Genomic DNA, 20,031 nt, shown 5'->3' on the forward strand with positions numbered 1-20,031 from the left:
GGAGGGGCAGAGAGAAAGGGAGACGCAGAATCTGAAGCAGGTTCCACGCTATGAGCTGTAAGCACAGAGCCCGATGCGGGACTTAAACTCACAAGCTGTAAGATCATGACCTGAGCTGAAGTCGAAGCTTAACCAACTGACCCATCCAGGTGCCCCTTGGTAGGTTTGTTTTTAAAGCCACATTTACTCTGATCATTAACTGTTCTACTTTCACACATGGATTTTACATATTTACAGAAAAAAATGTATTAAAATGAAACCAAACTCCACAATAACATGCATGGACTGAGTGTGACCAGAATGTGTTTACAAACAGCCAATGCAGTGTAAGTACCCTTGACCAGGGTCCTAGAAAGTTATTTAACATCTTAGGGTTTCCGAATATATGGAAAGGTTTGATCACACCATTTTGAAGGAAATTTTCAGCTGTATTTATGTGACTCTATGAAGGTATTTATAACATATAATGTTTTATTTTATACTTATCTGCAATTGAGGGCAAAGTTAAGAAGTGTTCACCCTTAGCTAACGGATTTGCCCCGCTCTTGACCAACTGCATCCCAAACAGCTCATATTCTTCCTCACATAAATTTCATACACTCACATACATACACACACACACACACACACACACACACACACACACACACAGTGCATAGCCTGATTTATTCTTAATTCAGAGATAAACACCAAGTAAATATATAAGCAGAAAACAACCTTAATACAACTAATAATTAAAAACCAGTATAAACAGCAGCAATCACTATTTTTAGCACATGATAGTAATTATCTCATATAACCCTTATAATATTATATGATATATGTATTATATAAAGTAAAATATATAATATATAATTACATATAATTGCAGTTGCAATTATATATAATTGCAAAAATGTAAAATTAACATTGTAAGGGGTTCATATTTAATTATAAATATTTAGAAGTTACATTGACTGCCTGGGCAATCAGAGATGTTAGTGGTAAATGCCAAGGAATATTATTGTCCCTTTTAAAATTTATATGGTAGGTTTGTTTAAAAAATTTTTTTTGATATTTATTTATTTTTGAGAGAGACAGAGTGCAGCCACGGAGGGGCAGAGAGAGAGGGAGATGCAGATTCTGAAGCAGGTTCCAGGCTATTATTATTGTATAATAATTTTATATATTTATATAGATATTACTAATTTTATATATATATAGGTCCCCTTTTATTGGCATTGCGTAAGTGAGAAAATGACACTTAGATTAGGTAACTTGGCAAAACTACTAAGCAGAGAGCAGGGGTTCTGTTACGTACTAGGTTGAAAATGCCTTCTATTTTTTTGACATGTATAAATGTGAAAATCACACTCTCATTTTTAGTTTTTCACTGGCAAATGAATGAAAAGAAACCTCTATATTAACGAGGTCGTTAAGAACAGTGTAGCACAAGTCCACTGCTCGTTCAGTATTAGATTTGGAGACCAGGTACGTGAAAGCTGTCCAGCATCCTTGAGGTTTTGCATCAAGGGGAATCTTCACAGAATATGAAATCTCAGGAAAATTTAAACATGCTGACCTGATGACAAACTTCCTAATTTGCTTGTGTGTTGCTGGAGTGGGGGAAGCTCATGAAAGACACAGAGAACAGAAAGAGAGCACAAGCAGAAAGCCTCAAAACGGAACCGAAGAAAAAAGGCAGCAAATGGCAGCCTTCATCAAATTTTTATGCATTCCTTGACTTTTCTGTTTTTTTTTCTTCTTCTTTTTTTTTTTTTTTTTTTTTTTTTTTTTTTTTTTTTTTTAGCTTCACACCTTTGGTAACTATACTATCTTCATTCAAGTCACTTCATAAATTAAATCCCTCCCTCCCCACCTCCCACTAGACACTTTAGGATTCGTGTTTTATCTAAGAGCGCTCCCCCTGGAAAAACACAAGGGGAAGGGGGAGAACAGGACAAGACAAAAGCCTCACAACATTAAGGCAGGCCCACCTTTTGATCTAATGTTTTACATTTTTCTTTTGATTGGACAGGCAGTGAATATTTCTACCCAGCACCTCAAGCCTGTCAACACTCTAATACTTCATAATTTATAAAACAGCTCTCTTCCCCCAAAAGCTCAATATGCTTTACAGATATCTTATTGATGCGCACAATATGCCTTCAGGGAACTTAGGCGACAAGAATTATTAAGTGTTTTCTAGGACAGGGAAAAGACTGACACAACAAGAATCTATTATTACTAGTGAGTTACAGAGAACTAGGAACTTTAGATCTAACGCTGTTACCTCCCTGGCTGGGAGGGCTGTCAAAAAGGGACGATAATGAGTGAGACACAGCACTCAGGAGTCCAGGACCTCACAGGGAAGAAAGGCAGGTCAGCAGGCGGCTATCAAGTGCTTACCCTCATCTCTCCGCTTCTATGTCCTAACTGTCAATTCCAACTGGATGTGGCATCCAAAACAAAATCCTTGATTTTCTCCTACAGCCACTTCCTTTCCCAGTGTTCTCATCTCTACACAGGACCATGATCTACCCGCTTGGTCAAGAAACCCAACTTTTGGGCAGTCACTCCTTGTTTTTCTTTTTCTCCCCCTTCCCTCATCTGCAAGTTCTTTTGGCTCTACTTCCAAGATTGCTTCTGAACAGGTTCCCTTCCACCCCTCTCTTCATACCACTCTAGTCCTTACTGCCATCATCCATCCTGGCAGTCTGATAACCAGAGAAAATCGGAAACTTCCCCACATCTATGACTGAAATGCCCTAGTGCTATTAGAATTGTTAGGTGTTATTAACATCCTTCTCCTCTTGATGACTGCAAAACCCTCCACTCTCGCGTTCATTGTCTCTTTCTACCAGAATCCACTTTGAACACATCAGGCAGAGTCAAAGGTGGAAAAATGTCCTTGTAACGCTTATCAGTTATACAAGTAAATGGTTCAAAGAAATAAATGAATTCCACCAATTTCATTAGGAAGGAATTCTCCCAATTCAGAGTCCTATCAAACTCCTCAGAGAAGATCACTCTCCATTCGTCTGGTACTTACCTTTGTGTATGTGTGTTTTTGTATAAATATGTTTATGACAGCCTACTTCCCTTTTCCCAAAGGGAATACATTTTGCTCTCTTGTAAAAAAAAAAAAACACTGTACAGGTTAATGCAAACCACATTTTGATAAACACTGTAATAAGCTTGATTTTATGAAGGCAGTTACCATATTAGTAGCATTGTGAACAGAGAAGGAGAGAGAACACTGAATTATGACAATTATGTCATAATTGTCATATGACAATTATGTAACTGCTGACTGAATAATAAGGTGGCCACTTACCACTACATTACTCATGGTCATGGTAGTCCAAAATGGGTGGTCATGGTAGTCCGAAATGTGGACAGCAAACTTTCTCATATCTTGGACCCCTAATAAACACTTTGCACAAAGTAGAATACTGAGTCTAGTTATCAGCAAAGGCAATCACAAGATTCGTACTGCTTCTTGATTTTTCATTCTGAGGTATTATCTATTTACTTCCACCTAGAGACCATGAGGATTTGGTTCTTACCGTTCCCTTCCAAAAACATATTTACTTCCTATACCTTCATCATTCTCTCCTATTTTTCATCTTGTTTTGGAGATAGATAGATAGATAGATAGATGCAGTATTTATACTATGTTGACCACATAAATGCTACTTGTAGCCAAGCCCACGCATGTTTAGTTATTCTAGACACTTATAATAAATTTAACCCTCACTCTCCTGCCGATGTGAGATTTTTCTTCAGTACGTTCAAACACACGTTACATCTTTTGTCTACTGCACCTTTTTTTCTTAAAGAATTTCTACTGTTTGTTTCTTCTCACCTATTCTATCTGACCAGTTGGGCTTTAAACCTGATACACAGATATGATTCTGGAATCCTCCCTCATCAGTATCTTGAAGAGTGTCTCTTTGCTAGTTTTCAGTATCTGTGCTTTGTGTCATGGACCCCATGCTTCCTATTTCTTCATTTACTCATTTTCATAGAGTCCCTCATCTAATAACGTGCTGAAAAAGAACACGCGAGATAAATTTTTAACAACTTGTATAAATGCAAATGTATTTATCTACCCTTATTCTTCATTGGTAATTTATAGTAACATCTTTGAGATTCTAGGCCAGGAAGCATTTCACTCAGAAGTTTTCAAGAATTGTTCCATTGTCTTCCGGTGTACATACCATTGCTAAAAAGTGGGAAGCCACTGCAATCCCCATAATTTGCAGGAAACTCCTGTGAATTCTGCGAGATGTGGCTGAAAAGTTTGCTATTTTACAGTAATGTGCCTTGATATATATCCTTTTCATCTGTTGTGCTGATTACATGGTGAATCCTTTAAGTCTGGGAATTCGGATCACTTACTTGTGAGATGGTTCTTTCCTTCACAATTTCTAGTCCTGTATTTTCTCTTTCTAGAATGCCATTAATTTGAGAATGGACCTGCTGGAACAGCCCTCTGATTTCCCTGTCATTGACTTTTTGTGCCATCCTCCAGGAGCTTTTCTGCACTAAATGATCTAATCCTTTTAGCTGGTATTCTATTCCAGTGTCGCATTTTATGTTCCAAGAGCTCTGCTTTCTTTACTTTATGTGATTGTATTTTGGGGTTATTAGCACAGTCCTTTCTAGAATCTAAATGAAGATCAGATTTCTTCAGGTTGTTTGCCTTTTGCAGTCATTGTTTCCACCAACCCATCATCTTTAGGTGCTGCAGTGATTTTTACAAAGCTTAAATCATGTTTTTCCATTATCTAATATCATCCAACTGTACTTCAAATAAAGGCTAAATTTCATACCATGGCTAGAAGGTTGGAAATAATTTGGTCCTTGACAACCTCTGCAAATCTACCTCATCTCATTATTATAGCTAATAGAAACTCAAATACGTGTCAAATAAATGACGGCACCAAGATTCAAATACAAATTTGCATAACCTTGTATTTATGATTTTCCATTTACCACACTATTTCTCTGCTAGTGAGAAATCTATTTCAAATCTATTTCCCACTTCAAATCATCCTTCCCACCAATGCAAGGTGATCTTCCTGAAGTGTGTCCTAATCATGTACTCTTGCTCTAAAATCATTCCAACCCTTTGATAATAAATGAAGAAGAGTAAAGGTATCAGTCTAGTAGAAGAGGCTCTTGTAAATATGACCTCGACCTATGAAAGTGATCATTGGTACAAATGAGTAGAATAATGTTGCATGCTTATTCAGTCAGTGAATAGGACTGTTTATTGACTTACCTGTATGCAAAAAAAGACTAAGGACAATTGCCTTTTGTTGAAAAGGCCACTTTTTCATGTTTGGATGCAGAGAGTGTATTTGTTCAAAAATTTCAATTATTTTTATCAGATCAAATATTTACTCAAAATGGTACTAGAATCTCCTTGAATACTGGCAAGGTGGGGGTAAGGACACGGTAGGGCAGTGGCAACATAGGAAGGTTTAAAGCTGAGTTTAGAAATGAGAATGGGGATGTCTGGGTGGCTCAGTCAGGTGAGCGTTGGACTCTTGATTTTGGCTTGGGTCATGATTTCACAGTTTGTGAATGTGAGCCCCATGTCGAGCTCTGTGCTGACAGTGCAGAGCCTGCTTGGAATTCTCTCTCTCTCTGTCTCTCTTTATCTCTACCCATCTTCCTCTCTCTCTCTCTCTCTCTCAATCAATCAATCAATAAAAACTTTAAAAAATTATTTAAAAAACAGAAATGAGAACGTAGAAGGAGACAACAGGGAAATTGGGTTGGAACACAAAGAGGCAAGTATAACCCAGAAATACATACCACCCAGGATTAGTAACTACACTAGAGTTCTATTTTACTGGCAAGCAGGAAGAAGGAAAAAAAAAAATAAGACTAGACACAATTTGCCAATCCATTCTCTTCCCGTGCTAGATGGTTCTTGAATCCACTAAGAATCCCCTTCTCGAAGGTCATCACCCTTATTTACAACACTATTATCTCTCCTACCAGCTGCTGAAAGACCTCCTAATTGATCTCTATGTACCCACTCATAACCTAGCTCTAGCCATTCTTCATACGGCACTCAGAGTGATGTTAAAAATCCAAATCTCATCAGGTCACTCTCCTGCTGAAACCCTGTAACAACCTCTAAGTGCGCATGGAAAAAAACCCAGAATCTTTAACTTGTTTCAGGAAGCCCAGCCTCCTCCAGCCCAGAATGAATCTACAATACGTTTATATGCTACTCTTCTCCCTGGTCCTCTTTGGTCTGTGAATTCCTGCTCACTTTTCCAAATACAGCCTAAGTGTAACCTCCAGAGGGAATCTTTCCCAGACCTAAAGATTACATTCATTAAGCCCTCATCCTATTTTTCCAAGGTACCTTATACTTCTGGCTAGCACACGTCACCCCTGTAAGCCCATAATTAATATCTTCTATTATATATGAAATAAAACACTTAGCCTCATACTTGGCACAGAACATATACTTAATAATTGCTGTAATAACAACAACAGCTATTTCTTGAATACTTAATATGTACCAGCTGCTCAATGCTTTGTTAACCTTAATTTAACTAACCCTATTTCAGGGTTGAGAAAACTGAGATGCAGGGTGATTATAGGAAAGCTTCAAAGCTCCTGAGGGAGTGAAGAGCCCTGATTCTGGAATCAGGTTACTGGACTCAAATCCCAGCTCTGGCACCTGTTGTGTAATCTTAGGCAAGTGACAGGTAACGACAATACTTATAGGATTTTCAGAAGGATTAAATGAGGGTGAGAATAAATAGAATCACACATCAGTGAAAACAGTCGATGTGTATGTCTGGGGGCATAGTTCAAATATTTCGGTGTACTACCCCTAATTTTAAATCGCTGAGGTTTTATACATACCAGTCCCCAGTAGCTTGAGTGGTGCCTATTTGGGAATAAAATGGAAGTACTGTTTCAGATATACATGTTGTAACCATTAGTTATGGTGCCGGGGCGTGTGTATCACAGAGTGTAGCCATGAGCCATTGTGCAGGAAATCTGAGCTCTCCTAAATGAATTGGGTATTTTCCCAACATCTGGAATCAATACACTAAACAAAGCAGTGCTCCCCAGCGCTAAAGTGAGAAGCAATAGAATTTAGCACCTGAGCATCCCATGGGGGTGAGGCGTTTCCTTCCTCACATACTCCCCATTGTTCAGAGAGTCAGCATTTGCCTAAAATTGTTGAAGGAGCATGTGGACAAAATCGCATTCCTGACTTTGTCCTTCTAAAATCAATTCCTGTGGAGAAAAAACTTCCACACATATTTCCCTATCTTAATCCGATAAGACTGAGAATGAAAATCAGTAAGGTAATGGCTGCTTGCCCCAGTGTAAACAATACTGCACATCTGTATGGATGGCTCTACCCTATTTTCTAGGGCTGAAACATAACAGCAGAGTTTGGCGTGCTCTTTAGGACGCCTGGGGATTACCCTGGTTCAACATACCTGATAAGTAGAAAACAGTCCTTCTCTGGCCCCTGAAGAGAGTTTATTATCTGCTCTATTAACGTCACGCCCACTCAAAGGAAAACTACTTCCAAGGGCCTTTTAGAGCTACGCTTTTACTTGTTCTTACCCTCAGTGCATGATTATTTTCCTATTTTGAGAAGTGTTCACTTGAGACGTACAATCTGCTTAGGTACAACTAGGTATAGCTATAGCTATGTGTCCATAGACAAGTTAGAAGTAGTTGTAGATTCCAAAAGAATAGTGTGAATCTAGACTAGATTCTACCTAATGATTAACTGATGGAACGCAGAAGTGATTAATTCAGGACTAAGTCTGTATAGGAGTTCCCAGGGACTAAGGGAAACAGTTTGATCTCTTTAAAATTTTAAGAGGGAGACGATAAAGAAATAAAGCAGAGGATTCTGGGAAAAATGGCAATCATATGCAGTTCCATTTTTCTCCATTAATAATTCCAATCTATCTTCCTTGCCTAAGTCTATTGGTTGCTGGAATATAAGAGATGACTTAGATCTGAGAAAGGCTACCTGAGACTGGACTTGGAGCCCCTGGCACAGAACCTGAAAGCCTGAGCACTGGGGAAAATGGCCTATTATGAAATCTGTGCATGCCCAGGGGTTATGTGAAATTGGCCTTTTATTACTAGATCTTAATGCGCCCCTATCGTTCACTTCCAACATCCCAAAATGGTGCTGAGAGACTGATAATAGAAAATTCTTCCGCAATCCACGAAGCTAGAAGAGAGCGTGAATATGTCTACAAGTCATAAAAAGGGAGCTACAACTTTAGAATTTCACATTTGACCAATGTATCATTCACCTATCTAGGAAAAAAGAAATTATGATGGATATTTAAATATCTAAGGAAAACAGGGGCACCTGGGGGGCTCAGTCGGTTATGCATCCGACTTCATCTCAGGTCATGATCTCGCAGGTCATGAGTTGAAGCCCCACATCAGGCTCTGTGCTGACAGCTCAGAACCTGGAGCCTGCTTTGGATTCTTTGTCTCCCTCTCTCTCTGCCTCTTCCCTGTAAACACACTCTCTCTCTCTCTCTCTCTCAAAAATAAATAAATGTTTTAAAAAATGAAAGAAAAAATGTAAGGAAAACAAGAAAGGTTTCTAACCAGATAACAAACGAATCAAAAACAGAGACCTCACCATGGTTGACAATGAAGAAGTCAGGGAATAATAGTAAACAATGACTCTTGAGAGTGAAAGAGAGAGAGAGAGAGAGAGAGATCTGTGAATGTATATACATATATACGTGTGTGCATAGCGTGTGTATATTTATAGACACTGTACACATAGTATATAATAGTGTATATATAGGGGATTTTTGTACATATTTATATGTATAATTATATATAATATACATATACACATTTATATAGTATTTATATAAATTTGAATATATAATGATATACTGCCTGAAGGTATGTAACTAAAGCATTAAATATAAGAATGAAATTTTTTTAAAAGTTACACTGTAAGGGATACTCTCATTAGTCTTAGATGGTACACATTTCTTCTCTCAGGTGATCATTAGTCCATTAACTTTATCTGAACAAAGTCTTTTGTAAATATATAATCACATCAACTTTTTCCCCCACAAATTACATAGCATTTAAAAGATCTCCCATTAAAATTCAAATGCTCAAATAATTGTTCCATGGTATATAATTGTTTGCCACATAGCCCATAATGAGAAATGACTTGATAAAATTCGGGGTCATGGGCGGTGTTGCGTTAGATCAAAACCAAGGGTGGAAATATTTTCCCTCTGGATTGCATTCTATATCGACATCATAAATTTTGATATACCCACCCTTGAACTTGAGAATAAAGAATCAGGGGTGCCTGGGTGGCTCAGTTGGTTGAGTACCTGACTCTTGATTTCAGCTCCTCACGCTGGGCTCTGGGCTGAGCATGGAGCCTGCTTAAGATGCTCTCTCTCTCTCTCCCCTTCACCCCTGCTTACGCTCTCTTTCTCTCTCTCTTTAAAATTAAAAAAAAAACGGGGCACCTGGGTGGCTCAGTTGGTTGGAACATCTGACTTCAGCTCAGGTCATATCCTCGTGGTCTGTGCGTTCGAGCCCCATGTCAGGCCTGTGCTGACGGCTCAGAGCCTGGAGCCTGCTTCGGATTCTGTGTCTCCCTCTCTCTCTGCCCCTCCCCCATTCATGTTCTGTCTCTCTCTCTCTCTGTGTCAAAAGTAAATAAACATTAAAAAAATAATTAAAAAAACTAAGAAAATAAAGTAAAAACAAAATCATAACCTAGTAAGCTAACATTACAGATATGAAAATACATTATTCTTCACGTATGTCAAAACAGAAAGACACAAGTTGAACCTGCCTGGTTTATGAGATGACCTCATAGTGCCCTAACAAATTGCATACAAGAAAGGTAAATACATTTTGCTTATCAAGAAATGAAAGCATATGGAAGACCCTGTCTTGTGCATAGCACTCGTGCTATGGTGACAGCCAATGGTGAGACAGTTCAATTAGACAGCTATCTGAGCCAGGAGAAGGCCGGAAGCATGGTGTTAATCAAAGGAAAGCAAAGTCGAGCAAGCAAACAATGAGGACTCACTTTGCTATGTGTCCTTAAACGGACTCTGACAGTTCAACCTTCACAGGGTGTGAAACTCAAACAGGGGTGTGAGAAATTTCACTTCTTACCTTCTTTTAAAAGTGCATTTACTCTCTAGCTGGAGGTCCCAGTCCATCTAGAAATGTAAGAGAGTATTTCTAATTTACGCTGAACTTGAACCCTGCCGAGTAAACTCCATTTGTTCACCTTTCATTTCCCTTCCTCTGTGTCTCTACAGGAGAGCATCTCAGTTTTCAGGGTGCTTATGGAGTGTAGAGGCTGGAGGAAGAGATCCCCTCAGCAAGTGTGAGCAACGATCTCTGTTCTCCAGCATCTCCCTCCAAGAGGTTTTTTTTCCACTGTCTTACTCTTCTGTTCCTTCCCATCTCCCCTCCCCCTCCTAAATTCAGAGGATCTTCAAACTCTCCTGAGAGGGAAGGTGGTTCTGCTTGAATGTATCGTCTTCCAATCTTGCCATTTCACACCTCAACCACAGCTTTAGAAGTTCAAGCCAAAATTTGATACCTTTGTTCCTTGGTTATATAGTGATAAGCTTCCCTAAAACAAACAATTGCTCATGTGTAACAAGAAATGAGGAGAGGTCAAAGGAAAAAAATGGAATGTGAGAACACACACACACACACACACACAGCTCAAGTAATCCACAGAACGTTTACATCATTATCTAACTACATTTCACCTTCTGCCTTAAATCTTTGCATCTTGATAGAGAAAGTTGACTCAAATGGATGCTTCCATTCCCCAGTGCATCCCTTCAGAGAAAGCGGCCAATGCATCCCTCTCCAAAATCCAGTGTTTCAGAAAAGTGATTTCCACACACAAATTAACACGTAGCAGAATGGATGGGTGTTAGGTCATCCTGGCTGTCCTCAAATGCATGAATAAGCCTAGATGCCCAGTAAAGTGTCTACTTTCCTCCCAGCACATCTTTCCAGGGGATAAGACAAATAACAACATGACTTACACGCTGGAATAGGCAAGTATAATAAGTTATGTTGTCATTACCTAAAATGATACCCTATGTAATACAGTGTTCATACTTCCATTTAAAAAGTTCAAATTTATTTTGAATAAAATTTGATGAACTTTCACTTATTCCCATAAAACAGTCATAGTCCTAGCATTTAGAAAATGGAAAAATTAGGGTATGGAAATGAAATGACTTGTCTAGAGAACAGTGTTGAAAGTAAAATTTCAAAACCAGTGACTAATAATACCTCGGGAACGTTTGTATTAAGTCATTTGGCTATTCTTGGAATATGAGATGGAGAAACTCCAAAATAAGTCTGCCTAATGACCATATTCAATGTGAAGTCAATGAAAGAAAATAATAAGGCTTCCTACCTTTTTCCTTTTTTTTTCTTTTTGTAAAACGACTACAATAAAGAAACGTGGGTAATTTGATGTGAATAGATACCAATAAATAGATTTGAGCAAACATCATAAACTTCCATGATGCTGTTATTTCTCTACTTTGTTGTCATTTACTTACTCAACTAGCATTCAACTAGTCAACAATATACTGCTTAAATGCCTACTCAGAAAATGTTATGATGATTTCTTTAAAAAAAAATGAAGAGAGTTTTTTTAGAACCAGTATCCTTATATAACAATTTGATACCATTTTAATAGAAGCAATTTTTGGAATAAAGATGAAAAATCAAATCAAGTCAGATGGTAAGCACTGGCTAAATGGAATTCAGTTACCACCTACATAGCCAATTTTCTTTTTTTTAATGCAGGACTCTGGGCCTGAAACTATCCTGAGCAAAAGTGTAGATATATAAGACTTGTGAAAACTCCCCAAAGGAAATTCTACAATGTCTTGCAAAAGAGTGCTCTAGCAAAGCTTGCATGGCCAAACCAAGCCCATCAACAACTCATATTCCACTGAAAGTAGGTATCGTAGAAACACCATATCATCTGAAAGCACTTTGCATGCTGATTTGTATGAATGACCTCTGGACTTTCTGACTCAGTTAAACTCATATCGATGCATACGGGATACCCTTTTTTATTCCCTTAAAGAGGAAACTCTTTAAGATTCTTCTTCAGATTTATCTTCCAAAATTGAAAATAGGTACACAGATAGGTACATAGATATATAGATAGATACATAGAGAGCATCCACAGGATGGTAAGGCTTTCATTGTGCAGTAACTCTATAAGAGCTAATTGTGCACTGCAACATTGATTTTTCTGGGGGAAAAAATGGACAATGAAAACTGTAACTTTGCATAGAAACAGATCAATAGTCACTTTTTTGACTTATGCTTCAATTTTATTGAACTTAAATAGCTTATTAAACTTAAAAGTCTGCCTTTTTTTCAATAGCTAGTTTTTGTGAAACCTACTAAGGACCAGGGTTGTGGTAAGACAAAACACTCAAGATTCGGTTCCCACTTTCAAAAAAGAGAGAGAGAGAGATACAAATGCAAACTATATAGCACAATAAAATGTGGTTTTGAAACAATTAGGAGGAATAATAAAATGCTAAGAGAGAAAGAGAGTACAATTAATGCCACAGCAGAGATAAAATTGAGTGAACTCTTAAAGACCAGGTAGGATTTTTTAAGAGGGTGACCTATGTGCCTCTAGTCTAAGGAAATCTTCTGAGCAAATACACAAAGAATGTGAAATGTACAATATACTCTGAAACCATCAAGGAGTCCATGGAGGCCACCCAAAGCAGATTTATACGTGTATCTTTTACCTAAATTACAAAGAGTTTTCATATAGTTAATAGCCAGTTCTGCCAAACTTCAAATTCTGGAAACAATCACGTAAATTATTTTGTGGAATGCCATGCAGCATTAGGGCTGCTGGTAATTCCTACCCATCTTACTTGTGACTCTCCAAATTAACATTTCTGCTCATCTGTTATCATTTTGTGATTTCTGTTTTGTTTCTTTATGTAGTTCCCATACTCAAATCTAAGTTGCTGAGACATCAGAGTCATAATTTTCTACCCTTTCATGACTTTAAGAAGAAACCATCCTCAACTGAAACCAGGCAGGCGGATCCCTCACCCCACCAGGCACTGCCAACAGACCACCAACAATGTGCGGCTCGTAGTAACTTGGGCTTTGATCCTAAGCTTTGGGTTGTCCCAAAAGTTAAATGTTCTATATTATAAATTATTCTAGAGAGGTCTCGTGTACACCATTTCCAGCCCCAAATATTCCTGATGAGAAAGCATAGCGTACTGTCTGTGTTCTTGAAACCTCTATGTAGATGGATAATGGAAAGATCCAAAAATTATAAATTAAGAGGGGTGCCTGGGTGGCTGAGTCGGTTAGGCGTCTGACTTCAGTTCAGGTCATGATCTCATGGTTTGTAAGTTCGAGCCCCACGTTGGGCTCGGGGCTAACAGCTCAGAGTCTGGAGTCTGCTTCGGATTCTGTGTCTCCCTCTCTCTCTGCCCCTCCCCTGCCCACTCTCTGTCTCTCTCTCTCAAAAATAAACATTAAAAAAATATTTAAAGAATCATAAATTAAGAGTGTGAATATTTTGAGAGTTTTCATATGAAGAATAAAAGGATATTAAAATGGAAGTTTTACTCTCTCAGTTTCATTCAAAACTCAATAGCCAAGAACAGTAAAAATAAATGTCAAGTAGCCTACATTCTATAGCAGGGGTAAACAAAGTTTTCCCAAAAAAGACTCAATAGTGAATATTTCCAGCTTTTCAGCTTACAAACTTTTAATCACTCAACTGTGCCGTCATATGGAGAAAGCATCATAGGTAACATGCCAATGAACAGGCATGATGTTCCAATAAAACTCTGAAGACAATGAAACTTGGATTTCTCATGACTTTCACATGTCACAAAACATTCTTCTTCTTTTGAATATTTTTCAACTATTTAAAATCATAAAAATTATTCTCAAAGTACCAGTAGGTAGCAAGCCAGCAGGCCAAAGTTTGCCAACCTCTATTGTTGAAAGATGCGCTAGACCATCTATATGGGACATACTAAGAGATTAAATATATTCCGTTGGTGGTGGGGAAGATGGCCAAAGTCGTGTGGAATTGCCTTTCTTCTCCCACATGAAACTATGTCCCTATCTTAAGGTAACACAAAGTTTGAAAAGTTAAAGAGGCTGAGAAAAAATTTCCTATGGGACACTTGTCAGTATACTAATTTCTTTACCACTCCCAACATGCAGAGAAGCAAGGGTTGTTTCCTAGCACATGGAGACAATATGCTTACCTTGAAGTCTTGTCTTCCCATGGCAAAGAGAATCAGAACTGTACTGGCAGGCCACTGTCCTTCCACCTGTGGAAAAGAATATATGAGTTTTTGCTTGGGCCCAGAAAGGGACCGGCCTAAAACTATTTTAAAGGGGACATTACACAGTAAGATCGCCCAAAGGGGTAGAGATCCCAACAAAGCAAATCCGTGTGGAGTTCACTTTTGTAGTCCAAGGATCAGGCATCTGTGGCCAATTTGAAAGCCTCGAAAGACAGAACCCGATGTATTGCCTGCCCCAAGGAAGCTACAATCAGGGTACAAGAGCAGAATATGGGTTTAGAAAACCCAGAATATCCCATGGGCTTGTACATGTTCCAAGCTGAGAGTAAACCAAGGATGGACTATAATTATAATTACCACCTAACCTTGTACCTCTTTCTCCTAAACCCCTGTCCTTGCAGAGGAATGTAGGGAAGAAAGAAATGAAGAAAAAGACAATAAACTATCATCAGCTCCCTTTCATGAAGCCCAACCCAAGATTGAAATTATGTGATTAATTATGATTAATTCCCTATCAGAGACATCTTAACTCAAATAAGGCCATTTTTGAGTCTAAGAGCAGCTAGATTTTATCTAAGAAGGGTCATAAACACTCCATGGTACACCTGATTTCATCCAGGGGCAAGGAAAGGATTTTTCGGCAAAGCAAGTTGGTTTGCTTAGGGGTAGGTTTGAACAGGGGGTGACAGGGAAGAAAGAATTTGATTTTTGTGTATACCCTATCAGTTCCATCTTGCTCGGTAAAAGAGAGCTGTAATAGGCAAACTCATCGTAATAGTTTGTTTCTTGTCTTTTTCTCATCCTTCAGAAGTAACATGACAGTGAGGCAACTTCTTAAAAGCCAATAAAAAATTATTAAATTCTGTACATGGTCCTACACCTTAACTGCACGTTGGTTTCATACCGACATAACATGCTTTCCCTACCTTTGGTAGAACATGTTGATTATTTCAGAACCAATTTCAATATTCTCTAAGTAAAAGTGATAAAGGAATCTAATGAATTCCTCAAAGCAGTCTATTTTTCAAAGATGACTGTCATATCATCAAATATTTATTTTTCTCAACTTCACAGGCAGAAATGAATCATTCCCCACTTTGCATTACTTATGGAAGGAAATCTGTAGCGTTTTCAGGATCTGCTTTTGACAATGTTTTCAAGCTCTTACATTTATAGTAAAATAAAGCTTTGGCAATGAGCTGCAAAAGGCATAACCATAAGGTCATTCACATTTTCCTATATTTTGATAAGTTGCAGAAATGCAGGCATTCTTACCATTTCTAAGAGAGCCAGCAAGGGTTTATATCAGGGTCACTTTACAACACATCCTACCAGGAAAACCAAACTGAAAAGACTTTCCAAATTGAAAAGTAGGGCTTTATTGTCACTTGCTATCCTAGGTAAAATACAACGTGGTCTCTATACCAAGGTAAGGTGAACATAAATATTGCCTTTTAAGCCAAAGTGAAAGAAAGACACAATTACTAATTACATCAGAGACAACAGAGGTAAACTGGAACTTTGCTGGGCAAACTGCATGTGTGGGCATCTCGGCTGTAACTGACATAAGTAAGAAAGTAGGTAAGAAATGCAAATAAGTTTCCAAAATGTCTTCCCAACAACTCACAATCTTTCAAAATACATACACTAATATACTCAAAAATAAGGATCTTCAGAGTTCAGCAAAAAAATGCTATTACATACATAATATAAAATTATATATAAAATATATTTATAGAATATAAATACAAATATATTTTATATATAATATATGGTAAAATATATAATAAAAATCATGTATATTACATGAGATATAACATATGTAATATATTACACACATGCATACACACACACATATATATATACACACTTATACATGAATTTCCAAAAAATAAAACTGTAGACTTCCAAAATATCATCCTTATACGCCATCTCACCATTTTGCCATGACAACCTTTAAGTTTCGTGTTGGTCTCCCTTCTCAACTTTCAATCTCATATCTCCAAACAAACAGCAAGTGCCTCATGATGTGGGTTACTGCTGCTTTTTAATTTCCATAATGGGTGTCGGTAAATATCAAGGAGATGGGAGGGAAAACCTGTACTTTAGGCCAAGGTAGGGGAGCGTTGATGCTTTTGCAGTCTTTTTCTTTTACCAGATGACTTGGGATTTGGAAAATTAAACATTTCCACGATTAAAAGGACTGGGGAAAATGATTTAATAATCATCACAATAATTGCCACAACCTACTTCACAGCAAGATGTAGGTCTCATTAAATTCAGCCACAGATGAGTGAGCCGGAAATATGCGGTGGAGCCCCCAGAACAAAGGTAACTTGCTCAAGTTATAAGCAAACGAATAAAAGCACTTTTCATCAGTTCCAACTGAGCAAAGACACCGAGACAAACTCCTTGCATTGAAATGGTGTCTACTTAGTTAATGGCTATGTTAGAGGGCAATGTTACCAATTTGTCGATATAAATGGCTTTCCCATTTCTTTCCTTGTTGAAGGCCTTCCTTTATTGGTCATGAGCTTTTCAAATTGCACCCGAGGCTCAAAGCAGTTTGAACTTGGCAGGAAAACACCATCCCAGAGTCCTTGGATGGATCAGGATCTTAGAGGAGAAATTCAGGATCCTGTAGACCGGGTGAGTGGGAGCTCCAGGCTTTTGCAAGCCCATGGTCTGAGCACCGCTAGTGAGCATTTCACCCTACAGCAACTCTTTAACACCAAGGGGCCCCTTAGCTCTTATTCTTTTTCTTATCACCTCCCTTTATTTTAATACAAAATAAGAGATCTCTAGGATCTCTAGGATCCTCTCTAGGATCACTCCTCTCTAGGATCACTCCTCCTTCTCCTTAAATGACCACGTTGTGCAGCTTCTGTCATTTCCCATATTGGTTGTTCCGACTCTTCATGAACCCCCTCAAGCTCAGCCAATCAGCAGAAACTCTTTTCTACTTATGAAGAAATCAAGTTTAGACATTCTTTGCCCTGCACCAACACAGGCCATTGCCCTTATCTTGCAAACCCCCTTCTTGTCAGTACCTTCTATGCTTCAGGACCCACTTTTCCACCTCTGCTCAGTCACCCTTCTGAGACTCGCTCTTGGTTCCTTCTTTCCTCCCCTATAACTTCACGCTTTCTCTCTCTTCTGTCTCCCTTATCTTCCATCCCCACACCCTGTAAACACGGGTAAGTTGTCCCCATCTTAACACATACACACACACACACACACACACACACACACACCATCAAGTGAAAAAGGAAAATGAAAAATCTCTTAGTTCCGTTGAGTTTCCAGTTCTTTCTCGTAATCATATGTTTTTGTACCCACTGCTCAAGTCCCTGAATTTATACTACCTTTACTTCTATAATTTCTCTTGTCAAAGTCCCTAATTGCTTTCATTTATTTATTCACTGTGCTGTCCATGGTCTTCAATGTAAAATGCTTTCCTGAGGGTTTATGCCCGCATTTTGTGGTGATTAATTTTCCATCTCACTGGCTACTGCTCAGTTTCCTTGTAGGCCAACTTATCACTCTATAGCAGCCCTGTAACACCAATGGGCCCCTTACCTCTTATTCTTTTCCTCCTTATCACCTCCCTTCATTTTATCAACTTCATCAACTTCCCTCTTATCAACGACTCTAAGGTTTGTGATCCCTAGAATGCAACATTTTCCATACATAGAGTAGGCATGTCCATGCTCTTTTCTGGTAATTCCATACTGTACATCCTCCTAAGCCTCTTTTCTGAAATTTAAATCTATTATGCCTTTCCTGAATAATGACACTGCCTGGATGTAGTGTCACAGACATCTCATATTCAACATATTATAATGTAATTCATCCTTCCTCCCTCTCAAACCTTTAGAACCCCCAAACAGTATTCACTATTTCCAGATTGTCATCACCAGCAGTCCAGTCTCTGAAGTTAGAGACCCATAAGGCATCCTAGATCATCTGCTTTAACTCATTATTCTCGCCAAGTTGAAACAGAGTTTACCTCTAAATATTTCTCCATGCCTTGGTATCCATGTAGCCCCACTCATGTTTCCTTGATCTCCTCCATAATCACTTTCCATTTGGGCTAATAAACTGATGGGTATTCCTAAATCCATTGTCATTCTTGCTTGCCAACTTTTCTCATGGAAGAGACGGAAGAGAAAATCAAGTATCTGACCTTTTAATATCAGTCACTCTGCCAGCTGGTCGACCTAGCTACTCAGTGTTCTGAGACTATACCCAATCATATTTATTACCGTTTCTTTGAGTTGAGAAAGTGAGGAGATAATCTTTCCTCCCTTCACCACCTTGATGGTGGACATGAGACTGAGAAACCAGCTTTGGCTTTGGCTTCTGTCAGAACCCAGGTAACCTAGTCTGCAGTGACCTTTGTTACTCATTGCTGATGCTAGTTTCACCTGTCATTTAAATTGTTTGTTTGTTTGTTTATAGAGAGATTGAGCACACGCAAGTGGAGGAAAAGGGCAGAGAAAATCTTAAGCAGGCTCCACGCTCAATGTGAAGCCCAGTGCAGGGCTGGATCTCACAACCCTTGGATCATGACCCGAGCTGAAACCAAGAGCCAGATGGATGTTCAGTCCACTGAGCCACCCAGGAACCCCTTCATTTGTCACATTTAGGCAATCTCTGGGCATGGAAGCTGGGCAGAGGAGTATTCCCTGAGCTGAATTCCCTATAGAGAATTTTAGAATCTTCAAAGATTGATTTAAAATTGGAAGACTTTGTTTCACTTTTCCATGAATTATTAAGATGGTAAGAAACCAGGAAACAGCAGAATAAGAGGAATACAAATGACCAAAATCTTGAGATAAAGAGTCAGGGAAAGCAGGAATGTGGGGTGGGGGTGAGAGGGGAGACCAAGAACCATTTCGAGAGACGGATGAAAATAACATGCTAATATTTCTTAACAAATAATTCGAATATCTTACAAATTTTTGAGAAGAGGCTGCAATGTAGCTTTATGACTCCCAGCCACTAACTGAATGACTACTGTGTTGAAAAATCTGTTAGGGGAAATCTGTTCCCACATTAAATCCAGCTGTTCTAAACCATTATGAGCAGACTGAAGTATTACTGAGAGACAAATAAGAATTTGGAATAAACCATTGGAAATATGAGAATCTGGTAATGGTAACCCCTTTAAATGCTCCTGAATTCATAATTTCAATGCTGTTGTCACTACCTCTAAAACACAACTGGAAAACTGGTTAGGTAATGCCCCAAGAGATCCTTCCTTAGGCCTAGGGATCATAAATCGGTGTTCATCTTGCTGGAGCAAGAGAGAGATATAGAAGTTAAAAACCTGTTATCTGCATGTAATGTGGCACAAAGAAAATGTGAGCCTAACTTGAGCTTTAACTGCAAAACATCAGTACCTCTCAGAAAGAGGTGTTGTCCTCAGAGTCCAACAGAAGAGATACTCAGAAGTCTTCAAGTCAGCACTTAACCTGTGTGATCACGTACGAATGAAGACAGCTCTTTACTCTTTGGTGTTACTCATGGGAAACAACAAAAACACAAAATGAAAATTAAAACAAGTTGTTAAATGTAAGAAACTGGGGTGCCTGGGTAGCTCAGCCGGTCAGGCATCCAATTTAGGCTCAGGTCATGATCTCATGGTTCGTGGGTTCAAGCCCCG

At 38.6% G+C, this 20,031-nt stretch overlaps 1 long non-coding RNA gene across 3 annotated transcripts in view; it reads right to left on the reverse strand.

Annotated features, from left to right (window-relative positions):
• Positions 1-20,031, reverse strand: part of LOC123385484 — a 198,179-nt gene that overhangs the window by 24,968 nt on the left and 153,180 nt on the right. For all 3 annotated transcript variants that reach the window (XR_006598097.1, XR_006598100.1, XR_006598101.1), the window contains one exon: positions 14,322-14,387. This is a non-coding gene — a long non-coding RNA (uncharacterized LOC123385484). The remainder of the gene's footprint in view (positions 1-14,321; positions 14,388-20,031) is intronic.

Source organism: Felis catus, chromosome A1, assembly GCF_018350175.1.
Source record: "Felis catus isolate Fca126 chromosome A1, F.catus_Fca126_mat1.0, whole genome shotgun sequence".
NCBI classification, from domain to species: domain Eukaryota; kingdom Metazoa; phylum Chordata; class Mammalia; order Carnivora; family Felidae; genus Felis; species Felis catus.